This window comes from Protopterus annectens, chromosome 9.part0 (assembly GCF_019279795.1).
Source record: "Protopterus annectens isolate FY-2018-M chromosome 9.part0, PAN1.0, whole genome shotgun sequence".
NCBI lineage: Eukaryota > Metazoa > Chordata > Ceratodontiformes > Protopteridae > Protopterus > Protopterus annectens.
In genome coordinates, this window is record NC_056743.1 from 82,410,243 (window position 1) to 82,425,428 (window position 15,186).

A 15,186-nucleotide genomic window follows, 5' to 3' on the forward strand; every position below is an offset into this window, starting at 1 on the left:
ATGGCAAAGTCCAGGTTTGTTCCAAATTAGTACTTAACAGTATCACTTACAACAATTCTGTTGACTTAGCCAACCTGGTACCAGACAGATTCAGCACAAACATCACCCCTCTGTTCCCCACAAAGACCCTTTGATATCCCCAAAACTTGTCCCGCATCTCACATCTCTATAGATTAAGTGCTAAAGTCCCTATCCAAGCCAAAGAACACAGCTTCCATGGGACCTGATAGTATCCCAGGCTGCATTCTGCACCATCACCAGCAAGAACTGGCTTTGCCATAGAGCACATATTCAACCACAGCCTAAGTACAGGCTTCATTCCACCAGAGTGGAGAACTGCCATTGTCATCCCTTTGCACAAAGGTGGTGCCACAACTGACCCTAGAAACTATCCTCCCATTAGCTTGATAAGTCTGATCTGTAAAACCATGGAGCGTATTATTATGGATCTCATAGACAAGGACATAGGCAATGTCCAAGCACTTGACCCCCACCCAGTTCAGATTCGGCAAGGGCAGATCTTACCTGTTGAACCTGGATGACTTCTTTGGGACTGTCACCAAAGCCCTGGATGAGGGAAAGCCAGTGTATGCAGCTTACCTTGACTTGGCCAAGGCCTTTAAAACAATCCCCCACTTGGGCATCATTGAAAAACTAACACAATTTGGCATAAATCCCTATCTCATCAGGTTGGTGGCCAAATGGCTCACCAACAGGGCCCTCAGAGTCAAAATAGGCACCTCCACCTCCGATAGCAGACTTGTCACTAGTGGAATTTCCCAGGGATCTGTCCTGGGACCCCTACTATTTAGCAACTACTTCTCAGAGGTCCAGGTAAAAACAAAAGGCTTGTGGCTGACCATGTTTGTGGACAACTGTAAGTTGGGTATGCCATTGACTCCCCAAATGATGTTAACATACTGTAAGAGGGTCTCAAAGCGGTTAATGACTGGTGCCAAAGTCATGGCCTCAAGCTAAATGCAAAAAAATATATCATCATACCATTCGGCAAAAACAAAGCCCCTACTGATTATCACATCAACAGCAAGCACCTAAACACACAACCTGTGGTGAAAGACCTGGGCACTCAGGTTGATAACCTCGCATCTGGCCACCATGTAGTGGCAGTGGTCAGAAAAGCCTTTTACTAGGTTCATCTCATAAGTTACGGGATTGCATCCAGAAAAAAGGAGGTTATTACCTCTCATTAGACCAATAATTGAGTATACCACCTCATTTGGTATGTACCTCTCCAAACATCTGCACCAACTGGAAAGCCACTGAAATACTTCACAAAAAGAATCCATGGCCTCCAACACCTGTCCTATGTGGACAGGCTCAAATCACTATCACTCTATTCGGTATAGTAGATAATGCTCAGGGGTGATCTGTGTCTCGCCTACAAGGCAATCTCGAACCCTTCCCTATTAGAGATGCTCTATATCTGTAAGTCTAACTCAAAAGGCCTGAATCTAATATGCAACATCAACAAAACTTGCCGGAGAGAGAGGTTTGTCTCCCAGAGGCTGCTCATCCCTGGAATAGACTTCCCATATATGTCAAACAGAACACCTTACTGACCCTCTTCAAGTGCAACCTTGATGAGTGGATGGGAAACCACAAATTTGTCCCAGGGGTTCCACCTGTGTCCCTCATTGACAGGAGTGAGAGGTGCTGACTGAGGTTTCTTTTTGGTGATAAACTCTTGGTTAGACTTGTAAGGGACACAGGGCCATTAGCCTAGCAATTTCTTATAATCCTATAAAATAAATAATAAATAAAACATTGGCTCCCTTTACACCAGTCCCCAGCACTAGCAAAAGTGATTTACTGACCAAAAGCAGGAGTTCTGAAACCAGCAATGACAAGCACCTATAAATTGCCCTAAAACCTCCAAACACATACTGTGGCAATGCTTGCCATGGTATTTGCTTATAAGAAACACAGTATAACCTTAAGCATAAACAAATATACAGAAGCACAGGACCTTTCTGACAGCAGGACACCTCTCAACCAAGGCCTACCAGGAATCCAAGCCACCAATGTCTACTTGTCTACTGTTACATGGAACGGCAACCAAAATAAGCAAGTTCCAAAACTGAACCACACACAAAAGGCAAGTGCTAACAAAGTATCCCACGTATTGTTGTTTAAAAACAGTATTCTAAAGCTTATTATATTTTGTTTGCTTTATTATAATTCCTTTTAACAAGCAAATGACAACATGAAACTGATTATATCCAAGTGATGATAAAGTACTGTTCCATACTTTACCTCATTACCAGCCACTGACAAGCAGCCAAAACTAATGGATTCAGGGCTGCTACACTGGAGACTGACAGTGTAGGCTTGTGGAATGGAAATGAATCCCAGACAAATTCCTCATGCATTGGATGGAAAGCATTGAGGGCTGGGATGCTAATAATAAAGTCTAAGGGGACCATAAACTACATACATACACACGTGTATATATATATATATATATATATATATATATATATATATATATATATATATATATATATATATGGGTACCTATGAAATCATTGACAACTTAAAACATCGAAAGTGACTTCACCGACAAGTCAAATAACCGACATCGCAAATCACGGACGTTTACCAGGTAAGGGATGTAAATTCGCTACTCATGCCTACCATGGTTGCATGACACTGCCACACTTACTAAACCATGGTAGGCATACAGTGTTAGGTCATAGCTGAATTTGCATCAGAGCTTGCCCCTTTAATTTTGTCTCCCATTACTGAGGAGATTGTTTAATTATTTACCTTTGTTAGTGAACATCTTTCATTTCATTTATGGCCAGCTGATTAGCTCTCCAATACTAGGTAGGATTTACTGTGACTTTGATAGGTACTTGGTCATTTGTGTTTCACTTCATCTCACAGAGTGATTTTCTGGCCACGTATTCTGTTTTTATTGACTGTGGCTCTGGTGGTTTGGATTGCAATTAAGTCTATGGGAGTTTTGTTTTCCTTTTTATATTTTTTGGTCCTCTTGGACCTCATTATTACCAGCCCAGTCCCTGGTGCTCTACATTCATGTTGGGTCTATCCAGCCATCCTCCTTCACCCTGTGCTGCTGGGACTGGTCATAGATCTAGATAGATAGGGGCTCAGCCATCTCTACTTTGGTCTAGTGTTTTTTTTTAATTTCTTATATGCCCTACCCGCTTTTTATTTCTCTGTCCTCCATACTCGGCTGTTGCATCCAAGGCATTTCACCTCTTTAGACCACACCTCCCTTTAGGGAGAATCACCAACAAGTGCCCACAAGCCAGAATAGGCATGCCTATCCCTCACTGCAACTCCCTCAGTCAAGCCAGGTAACCTGAGCCATAGTCATGGCTTTATTCCTCCACGCCACCAGAATGGCTCAGAAAGTTTTTGTTAAGCAATTTCTGCCTAGTCCATGTGGGAAGATTTTCAGAAAACCTTCCTGCCTTTACACGTTCTCATTTTTGGAGAGAATCTCCCAGCCATATTTGGTATAGGTTCAAACAGGCTGCTAATATAGCAGGTCAAAACAGCAAACATTAATATGGATTAATACCTTCCAAAACTGTTAAGAAGAGTGAATGCTCATATGAACGAATGTTTTTTTTTTTTCCAATGGAATTTCTGCTTTTACCAGCGGCCTTTTCTATGAGATTGCAGTGCAGTAGGGTCAAGGAATTTGCCCTTACCTAACTGATGTGTGGTAACAAAGTTTGTATATGTAATAGGAAGGTGGTGTGGGGGTGAAGAGTGACTCACTGCTTGCAAAAAAAAGGTTAGTTTTACTTTTTGCTGTTTTTGATCATTTTAGTTCTAAAATATCGTTCTTTGTTCATTCACTCTTATGAGAGTTCAACGCTTGATGTGATAGGATAGATAGATAGATAGATAGATAGATAGATAGATAGATAGATAGATAGATAGACAGACAGATAAAGATAAGGGTAAAAACAATAACAGTTTTTACTTTAAAAGATTGCAGGTAAACATATGCTATAACTTATGCCGAGTACATTATGTTTAATTTAAATGGAAGATCTAATTTACAAGGATCATTTGTCTTTTTGGTCTATATCCTTCCTTGCATTTAAGTCATTTGGTTATGATATTTGTGTGTCTCTAGGTTAGTATAACAGTAATTCTGTAATTTTTCATGTTTTTGGCCGATAAAGTGTAGAGGTCAGTCCCCACTTGTGTCAGATTGCTTTTTTTTGTTATTTGTATGTGGTCAGTGTTGTTACTTACCAGTTTTATAGACTTATTTACTTTGGAGATGTTTAATTTATATTTTAAAAAAAAGGAAAATATTGTTTCATTTCTTAATTTGGCATAGGAAACTGAGAGTTTTTCCCTTATGCAAGGTTTGTATTTTACTATCTTGTAAGACTTTTGTTTGTTTTTTTTTTTTTTTTACTGATGGATTATTGATTAGGAGGATGTCAGCTCATGAAGGTATCCAGTGCAGGTTTCAGCACTTATCTAAATAAACTCAAGCCTTTTTTTCATGAAATCTATACTAAGAAACTCAAACAGTCTGAAGAGGCTCCCCAAAATCATACAGAGAGGCATTCATCAAATCTCTGCCTCATTATCACCAGAGATGGAAATGTAGCACCCAAAAAACAAAGATATAGGGCCCAAAAAGAAACTGGTTGAACCAAGGGAAGAAGACAAGTCCACTTTAGCCCTGTTAGGTGAAAGGTCTCATTTGAGCCATCTATGTTTGGGTGAATTGCAGACTCAGTCAGTAGATGTTTATTTGGGAGGTTTCACTGAAGCTCTCAATCAGGATGGGAGGTCTGGGCTGTTTAAACTAGTTATTGACAGGGGGCTGCCTATTAATCCAGTGATTAGCATAGAGTCAAGGGAAAGAGATTCTGAGGGTACAGGTCTTAGCAGACTAAATTTTATCCATCTGCCTTCAGCTGGTAATCATTCAGGTGGTGTTAAGTGGGGTTGATCAGGCTTTACTGGATGTCCTGAATAGGGCTTTGGCCTAACATAGTTCAGTGATCACCTCTCACATCCCGTCTTGTTTAAATAGAAAACCTGGTGAGTGGAATACATGGTCATCTTTGACAGAAATTGATGCTGACAGGATTCAATGTATCTTGGATGCTGAGGTGGCTAAGGCTAAGGACCTATATCAGTTCTAGCAGCTATGACAAGAGATAATCTTCTAGGTTTAGACAAAAACGTGGGACAATTTGGTCAGGGGGTCTGTGCTGTACATAGATGTTGTCACTGAAAAGTGCAACAAAATTGCTTTAAAGTTTCTATATTAAATTAACTTACTACAATCATAAGAGTGCAGTAAATTTACAAATAAATACTGTACCATATTTAAAAAAAATCACAGCAGTTGTAGCCAAAAGTGTAACACAGTGCTGGGAAACATCAGTAGATACAAAGCACTGTAAATCTGTGTTGAAAACATCTAAAGTCCTGCATCAGCTCAAAAAAGGTTAAATATGCAAATTAGTCTTCTAATTACGCATACCACAAAAAATGGCTGCTATTAGCACATTCAGTATAGCTACCGATTGTTGTGTCTGACTGCATACCATCGCAGGTACTTTCATACAAGCCATTTATTTTAAAAAGATGCTAAATGCCTTTTTTATTGGTAATATCAATATTTTTTGATGAAATGTGTGAAACTGTGTATTTTGTTCATAATGATGCATTTATCCCCTTGGACTTCACCCAATGAGTGGTAATCTGTCCTGTTATGGGCAAAACACATTACAAACACACACACACACACACACACACACACACACACACACACACACACACACACACACACATTAGTGTGATGTTTTGCTTAATATAAAAGTGAAGAAATTATGCCAAAAGACTGTTTGTCAGTTGAATTATGCTTGAACAATATGTTAGATTATATATACCAGATTATTTCATCATGGCATCATTAAAAATTGCATTAAGTATAAAAATATATATTGTAATATCAGATATGGGGGATTAGAGACCACTTACATGCATATGGTTTGGGAATTGCCCCATGATTAATAGTATGTGGGAAAAACTGATCACAGATAAGTGGCTGCTCTTTGTGCATCGGCTAATAAAGATTTCCTTTCTTTCTGGTTGTTGAGAATGCAATCGTATAGCAGATACATTCCAACTACTAGTAAGTATTGGATTAGATGTGTAGACTCCACACTACTGGCTGTATTGTTTAAGTGTTGGAAGGTCACCCCTATGAATTAGATTAAAAGTTTTATTATACTGGCTGCTAGACTCACAAAGTGGCATAACCAACATCTTAACATGCAGCTGTGATCTGAAACGTGGTGCATACTTATGGTTTTAGTAACTCAAATAATTCTTTGTTTATTCATCCCTATTGTCCATTGTTCTGGTTATATGTAAAGTAACAATAATATATATCCACAATGAAATAATCTCTTTTGTATGCTAGTTACAGAATATGTTTCTGCATATCTGGTTGCAATGGTGTTTGCTAATTGAAGTACTGCAGTTCCTTGTTTTAGTGCATTTGAAATGACTTGATTGATCTCCTGTTAAGCACTTTCTTCAAAAAAGTTGGTGTTTTTTAAAAATATCTATCTATCTGCATACATTTTTATGACCATCATACTTTATTGGTTGTTGATTAACTTGTTGCTGATTAACAGTGGAGGGTGTTACTAATAATGTGTTTAAACACTACTGTTTCAAGCAGTCGTGAAACTAAGAGAAGAGTCGGGAAGGAATGACTGTCATTAAAACATAATAATGATTTTTTTTTTCATTTAACACAGTTGGTTGCATGACAAATGTGAGACATGGGTAGGCTATCTTTATAAAGGCAGAAGGTAAAGTAAGAAAAGTACACAAAAGAGTAGCCAGAAGGTAGAGTCCATTTCACTAGCCTTAGAAGAAAATAGGAAGGGATCCTTCTGTTTGTATAGGGCAGTAAAGGAGAGGAATACGATAGAAATACATTTTCAGGATAGCAGATTAGTTCTGCCAAAATGAAAAGAAAGCTATATGAAATAAACTGAACATTCAAGACAGATTGCCAAATTCATTTCTTCTGCAGCAGCAAGGGGATGAAATGTCTCTCTGCTGGCTGAAGGGATTAAAGCACTCATTGGCACAAAACAGTAACAGTCATATGATAAAAGTCAAAAGATATCCAGACAGTACAAATGGATGCTTTGTTAATTAATATAAGTATGCAGACTTCATAACTGTCAAAGGAAAAATAAACTTCAAAATGATCAATACACGGCAGGTTCAGGTTAAGGCACTTTAATCTTGCAGCAAGGAGACAAAAACGTGCGAATGCAGAGTTTGTCTAATTAAATCAGGAAGTAAGGTCATTTTTATACATTTTGTAACAAGACATTGCCTACCAAGCTGACGTAACAGATCACAAGTTTTAACATCATTACTTCATAGCAGCTGTTTGTCCATGATTTTCTGCTTGCACTATCAATTTTATGAAAAACTTCCTAAGAAAAACAACATGGCCTTGGTGACCACCGGTTAGATACAGCTTCCCACTATGTTATGTTACCATCCAAGGTACTATAGCTAATTCGAGCACGAAGCAAGTACAGATTCGTCAAGCAGTCTTTTGTTTCATGTATCTCTTCTTTTCCGCAGCTGTGCATGTTCTCATAACACGAACAGAGATGATTGTTCATATTCAATCATATTATAGAAAACAGTATTGTTCTATTCATACCCTATTCATTCATTTTCCTGACCTAGCAGATAATCACCTGCTTCTCAGTGCATTTTCAAAAGGCATAAACATGAATTTTGCTGTGCTAGCAAATACTAGGTCAGGGTGCATCTTGCAGTTTCAGAAAGCATACTGTAGTTTGAAAAATCATCTTATAATTTCATACAGAATTAAGCTGTACATAAAATAGAATGAAATGTGTTAACTCTTTTATCTTCTAATAAGCACTAACCATATATTAATACATATTTTTCTAACATTTTCCCCCTGTTGATACTTTTTATTCTATGTTCAAAAGCATAAACAGTCTGCTTCTTCTCCTAACCTCTTCCATTTCGGATTTGCAGTTAAGAGAGTCATTCAGTTTAAACTTATGAAAGCATTTCAGTTTTCAACAACTCTTCAATTTCAGTACTTTGATATAAAGTCTCAGAAACTGATATGTCTATAAAATCTTTGATTAACTTTTTCATGCAGGGAATACCACAACAAATGCATGCTCCTAATAGGAGTAATCCCACACAAATGGCAATCAGGATGTTCATTAGGGTGGAACCTCACCCCCCAAACAAATTCTAGAAAAAGTCTGTCAGAGGGTTTGGGCCTGGTTTGGTCATGGCCGACACTTGCTGGATCACCTCAAGATGGTTGTTTATCTCATGCTGGTTGTCAGGAATATATGAACAGCATTATTCTTTGATTCGCCGCTAGGGTGAAGTCGAGAGCCATGCGGTTTTGAAGCACCGCAGTTCTCATAGCGTTTAGTTCATCAGTCATTAATTCGAGAGCAGAAAAAGTTGCATTGCTCATAACTTCGAGAAGTTTGAACAGTTTTCTCAGCTCCCAAATCGATTTCACTGTGCCATATGCAGGGGCTATGCCTGCCCATGATATAATCATGTCACTCAAGTCCATGTGTGTCAGTTTATCTTTGTTTTTCACGGAATTATGGTTTCTCCATCCTGCTTCGATTCATCCCACTGGATTCTTGGGCCTCTTGATTGGATTTCCAGGTTTACTGCTGACCTCTCTGACGTTTCGAATTTTCCCTCGAGGCAAAGCTGCAGTGTGCAGTATGACTGGAACCAGGTAACCCAAAAAACAACTGCCAGACCAATTCTCAGGTAGCCATTTGTATGCTTTTTTCCCACAAACAAAATAACAATTCTCTACTTTAGTATTGATATATGCTTGCCCTGCATGAAACATTTTCTTATCAGTGATAGAAAGTTGCTTTAAAAGAACAGGATTATGCTGTATTTCACTAACAGTCTTTTGCATTTTCTCAAGATATGAGTCATAGTTTGTATCACAAATGGTTTCTGCCTTATTAGCCTTGATATAACATTTATAAGAAACAGTCACATTGCAATTGCTCCAACCCACCTGAATAGTGTCATTTTTATAAAAACATACAATTCCTTTTTGTGTAACAGGTAGGTACAATGCTATTTTGTCTTGTGATTTTACAGGTGTAGTATCAAAAATCAAATTTTCCCAGGTCTCATTGACCCCTAGGGGGACAGCAGTCATTAATAATCCCCCATATGCTGTTGGTATAGCTGTACAAATCCAGCAGTTCGAAACATTAAAAGTCTCAGCATACACATATTTAATTGCTTGGTAAGTGTTAAAGTTTGGGTGCCAGTCTATGAGTAACGCATCACGTTTGTTCAGTTTAACTCGTGTGGCTGGAAAAAGGAATGGCCACAGCAAAAAGATTATTGTTACCAGTATAGCTAACAGGATGATCATGCAATTTTTCTGAGGTTGTTCAGTGTCTCTGTTTACTCTATACCTGGTCATTTTGTTCTCGTTGTATAACAGTAACAAGATTTTTGTCCAGTTCAAAGTTCTTGACCAGTTTGCAGTGCGTCAAATGGATCCAGGGCACAAGTTCAGCTATCTTGACCGCAGTGGGTGTTGCCAGCAAAACTTGGTATGGTCCTTCCGACTTTGGAGAACTCCAATTTAATTTCTTCACGACCTTCACCCAGATCCACGATCCCGGTTGCACTACTGCTTCCAATGGTCTGGTCTGTTCTTTATCTGAAACAGAATTTAACTGCAGAAGTTGTTTGTTATTTAAAAGTCTCCTCATATACTCTGCAAGTGAACTGTCAGCCTCCTGGTCTGCAGGCATGAGAGGTTTCCACTGAGGTATATAATATGCCCTCCCAAACAGTGTTTCAAAAGGAGTTAACCCCTTTGCATTTGGAACAGTTCTCATGCTCAACAGTGCCAGAGGTAGACAGTGCACCCAGTTCTTCTGTGTCTCTCTAATCAATTTCCTAAACTTATTTTTCAGAACCCCATTATGCCTCTCTACTAATCCTGCAGATTGGGGGTGGTATGCACAATGGTTTTTCAAGGAAATCCTGAAATAATGGCTTAATTGTTGTATGGTTTGATTTACAAAGTGTATGCCATTGTCGCTATAGATCTTTTCCGATATGCCAAATCTAGGAATAATTTCTTTAACGAGGACTTTTGCAACAGTAGCTGCATCTGGATTTTTGGTCGGAAAAGCTTCCACCCATTTGGAAAACATATCTATAATGACAAGACACTACTTTTTATTTTCACATTTGTTTAGTTCTATGAAATCCATACAGATAGTATGATATTATGGAACAGGTACGGTGGTGTAGGGAAACTCCCTTGCTTAGGCTTCAGTGCCCCCTGTGCATGATGCCTGTTACAAACATGGCATGCTGCACAAAAATTTTTTGTGTGGTGTGTAAATCCATATCTTGTAAACACTCGATTCACTAACTGTACCACCCCCGTTGAGACATGGCACTGCCCATGGCTCAACAAAGCTGCATATCTAAACAAGTTAGATGGCAAAATTGGTTTTCTTTCTTTGGAGATGTACAGCCCTTTCTCAAGAATTGCTCCTCATTTTATCCATTTTTGTTTTTCTACATTTGTAGTAAGTGTCTGCATTGTTTTTAACATTTCTAAATCTAAAATCTCAGAAGGTTGTAATTCCTCACTCAAAAGAAATACTTCTGAAGCTGAAGCTGCCTGCTTTGCAGCTGTATCCGCTCTCGCATTACCTTTTGAAATCCTGTCCTGTTGCTTGGTATGAGCTACGCATTTACAAATAGCTACTTTCTGAGGTAACTGAATAGATTCTAACAAATTAAAATAAATTGCGCATGATTAATCGGTTTACCAGTAGATGTTATCATTCCTCTATTTTTCCACTGTTGTGCAAAAATATGTACAGTAGAAAAAGCGTACTGGCTGTCAGTAAAAATGTTCACACATTTACCCTTTGCCAAGGTACATGCCCTTGTCAAAGCAATCAGTTCTGCTGCTTGTGCAGATAAGTTGTGTGGTAAAGACTTTGCTTCTAAAATCTCAGTATCAGAAACTACTGCATAACCTACTAGATTCTGTCCTGTAAGACCCTTTTTGCACGAGCCGTCCACATAGTATGTCACCTCGGCATCATCCAAGGGAACATCTGTGAGATCTTTTCTAGGCAGTGTCTTTTGCTCAATCTCCTGCAGGCAGCAGTGTGGTTTGCCATCTGCAGGGGTTGGGAGCAAGGTTGACGGATTCAAAGTTGTGCATCGTTCAATTGTCATATGAGGTTGGCTCAGCAGTATAGTCATACAGGAAAGATGCCTAGCAGGAGAAAGATATGCCACTTTTTCTTGCAGTAAAATAATCGCGACTGCATGAGGCACTCTCAATGTGAGAGGGTGGAATAACACTACTGAGGCTGAAGCCTGTACTGCCATTGCAGCTGCGACTACTGCTTGTACACAGTGGGGCAAGGATCGCGCCACTGGGTCTAGTTGTGATGAATAATAAGCTATGGGGCGTTGTTTGTCCCCATGTTGCTGTGTCAACACTGATGTCATATAGCCTTGCTTGCAATCTACAGTTTGGAAAAATCGTTTATGATAGTTCGGTAATCCTAAAACTAATGAGGATGCTATCAGTTGTTTTAATTTGCAGAAAGCTGATTCTGCTTCTGGTGTCCATTGTAACAAATCTTGTGCTGCCATAGGCTTCTTGTATATTAAGTTGGTCAGTGGAGCAGACTCCAAGGCATAGTTTGGAATCCAACTCCGACAAAAATTAGTCGTACCTAGGAAGGACATCATTTCCTTCTTGGTAGTCGGTTTGGGTGCTTATAATATTGCTATTTTCCTGTCTTCATCCAATATTCTGTCTTCTTTGGATATTACATATCCCAGGTATTTAATCTGTTTTTTCCAAAGTTGAGGTTTGTTTTTGTTTACTTTGTGTCCTTGAGTGGCTAGAAATTGTAATAACGCTATGGTATCTTCTCTGCATTCTTGCTGGGTGGGGGCTGCCAGCAGAATGTCATCTACATAAAGTAAAATCTGGCTGCCTTTCGGTGGGATAAATCCCGCCAAGTTACTTGCCATTTCCTGTGCAAATATTGTTGGACTCTCACAATATCCCTGTGGTAGTCGCGTGTATGTATACCTTTTCCCCTGAAATGTGAATGCAAACCAATGTTGGCTGTCAGGGTGTATCAGTATTGAGAAGAACGCATTGCTAATATCTACCACAGAAAAATACTTCTGTTGAGGCTTCAAATCATTTAATAAGGTGTGTGGATCTGGCACCGTAGGTGCTCTAGGTATAACTGCGTCATTTACAGCTTGTAAATCTTGGACCATACGCCATTCTCCATTTGCTTTCCTAACAGGAAATAAAGGTGTATTACATGGCGAATCGGGAGATTCTATCAATACTCTTTCCTTAAGTAAGGCTGCTATTATAGGTTTGATTCCTACTTCTGCATCCTTTCTTAAGGGATACTGTCTCTTTTGAGGTCTAAATGCTGACTTTGGCGTGATAGTAACTGGTCCTGCTGTACGAATAAGTCCTACATCTGATTTCTCTGTTGAAAAGAGAGTCTCTGGTATGCCTCGTAAGGCTTTTTCTTCTTCCTCTAGTAAGAGTGCTACTCAGCTGTCCTCACTTGCCTGTAAGTGCACAGCTGGGTGTGTCTGTATTATCCAATTCAACTTCTGCTTTTGTACTCCCTGATCTGACAGTTCTAATTCTGTCTGCTTTTCCCACCTTGTGACTTTTTCTCCTAGGTCTGCCCACTTCACATTCTTGTCTTTAGTTAAACTAACATGTGGTAATCGATTAGATTTATAAAGTGCTAGGAATTCCTGGGGCAGTGAACAGCTAACTACACTGTTCCCTTCTGTGTCCCAGTACAGATTAAGCAATACTAATCTGTTAGCATGGTTTCTAAACAGTTCTTGTTCATATTCTTTATCAGGTCCTGGTATGCTACAGTAATATAGAGTACAATGCAACAAATGCTGTTTATCAGTGTCAAGGGAGGGCAATTTACTGATGGCTACGTTCATCAGTTCTTCGGTTACTGCCCCTGGACCAGTCGTAACCAAGTCCTGGCTGTACCAATAAAATGTTTCACCCTCCGGTCGCACCACAAAAGTATCCATTTGTCGCTGTGCTTCCATACCCTGCATGGTTGGAACTACTGCTATGCCAAATATCTGCATAAGGTCTCTGCCCAAAAGATTTACTGGGCATTTTGGAGAAACAACAATTTTGCTTATCTGGGTCATCCCTGAAACAGGGTCAGTTATTGCTATGCTATGGGAGAGTGGCTCTCGATACAGCTGTCCATAAGCTGCTTTTACTAATATATAATCGAGTGATTCTGAATTTTCTGGTAGTTTGGAAGGATGTATCAGGGTCCGTGAAGCCCCTGAGTCACACAGGAATTTAACTTCCCTCCCCTCTACCAGAAGTGTAACTTCCGGTTTTGTGTCTGCTAAATAGAGCTCTAGGCTCAATAATGCCAAGTCTAAAATTTCATTTTCTTCACCATTGGTGATTTCTTGTACTTCCTCTATTTCTTCTATCACATTCTCTACTCCTTCTATCACATTTGCATTTGTCTTTTCTTGGTTATTCTCTTCTAGTGATTCTTGACTATCATATAGTCAGTCCTCACCCTCCTTATCTTCCGTGGCTACCTTTTTGTTTTGCCTGCAATCCCTTGCCAAATGTCCCTTTTTCCCGCATTTAAAACATTCACCCCTCTTCTTTCTCTCTTCAAACTCCTCTGATCACTTATCAGATTGTTTGTTTCCCTGGGCATTTTTCTTGCCCTTCTTCCCGGACTGTACTACAAAGACTTCTGCTCCATCTTCTACTGCAAATACTTGGGTTTTCTTTTTGCTATTAAAATGCCTTTCGGCATGTCTCACATATTCAAGTAATGACTGTAATGTACTTGTACGGTGATCTACCATGTGCTTTGTAATGAAACTACTTATGGGTGAAATACTACCCTTCAAAAATGCATTTTCCAGTTGTTCATATGGGGAACCATGTGTTTGGTCTTCAGGTACCTGCATTTCACAATGGTTATTAAAACACTCTAATAATCTAGCATAATATCTATCAACAGTTTCACCTTCCTGTTGGATGTATTGATTAATGCAAGTCCAGTCAGCCCTAGGCTTCCATTTCTCAGAGATTCCATCTGTCAGACCTTTCACTCTGTTATCCAGTTCTGCGTTGCTATGTGGGAGTGGCTTATGTTCTGCGTCACGGGGATTCCAGTTGCCACTGATCATGTGCCAATCTGGACCTACGATTTGTCTGACTACTTTCTCTACTTCTTCTCCATTTAAATGGTAACTTAACCTCATGCCTTGTAAGTCTTCTAGGAATTTTCTAAAATTAACTTTTGGATGGGGAATTCTCTCTGTGGCTTTCCAGATGTCTTCCGGTGTCCACGGTCTATACACTAGAAGAGTTGGGTCCTGTCCTGCCTGGGATTTGGTACTTCTATGAGTGGACATATCTCTTCTTCACTCATAGCTCGTGAATTTTTATTCATTTCATATAATTCAATATCCCCTCTTAAGTTACGTGTTCGAGGCCTAGTCTCGACAGGATCTCTGACAAACGGTTTTGATTTTGCAGGGACAGTTGGGTATAGCGGAGGTGGATCAGCTTGTCCACTCGCTTCATATTCTGGTACGGGAAGTGGAGGGGGTGGAGGGGCCGATGCTGTTACTAGGTTATTGTCTTCTTTGTCTAAAAACATTGCTTTTGAATTTTTAATCTTTTGTTCCCTGTGGTTTGCTTCCTCAAGCCACCTGTGTGCCTGAGGAACTCCCAATTGGCGTTGCTTTTTTACCTGACCATTTGTGTCTGTTTTAAGTTGTTTGACAAGTTTGATAAGTGAAGGTTTGTCTAATTTGCCATTAAATTTGTATTTATTAACCCATTTTGTATAGTACCTAACGTTATTGGCACGTTGTAATTGCATATATTTCGCGTCTTCGGTTAATGGCGGATCTCGGGATCTTTTTGTGCACCTATTTCCCATGTTGTCTTAACTTAGTTAGAAATTGTTATGTAATCCTTCTTATCATGTGGTACCATGATTTTTCATTTTT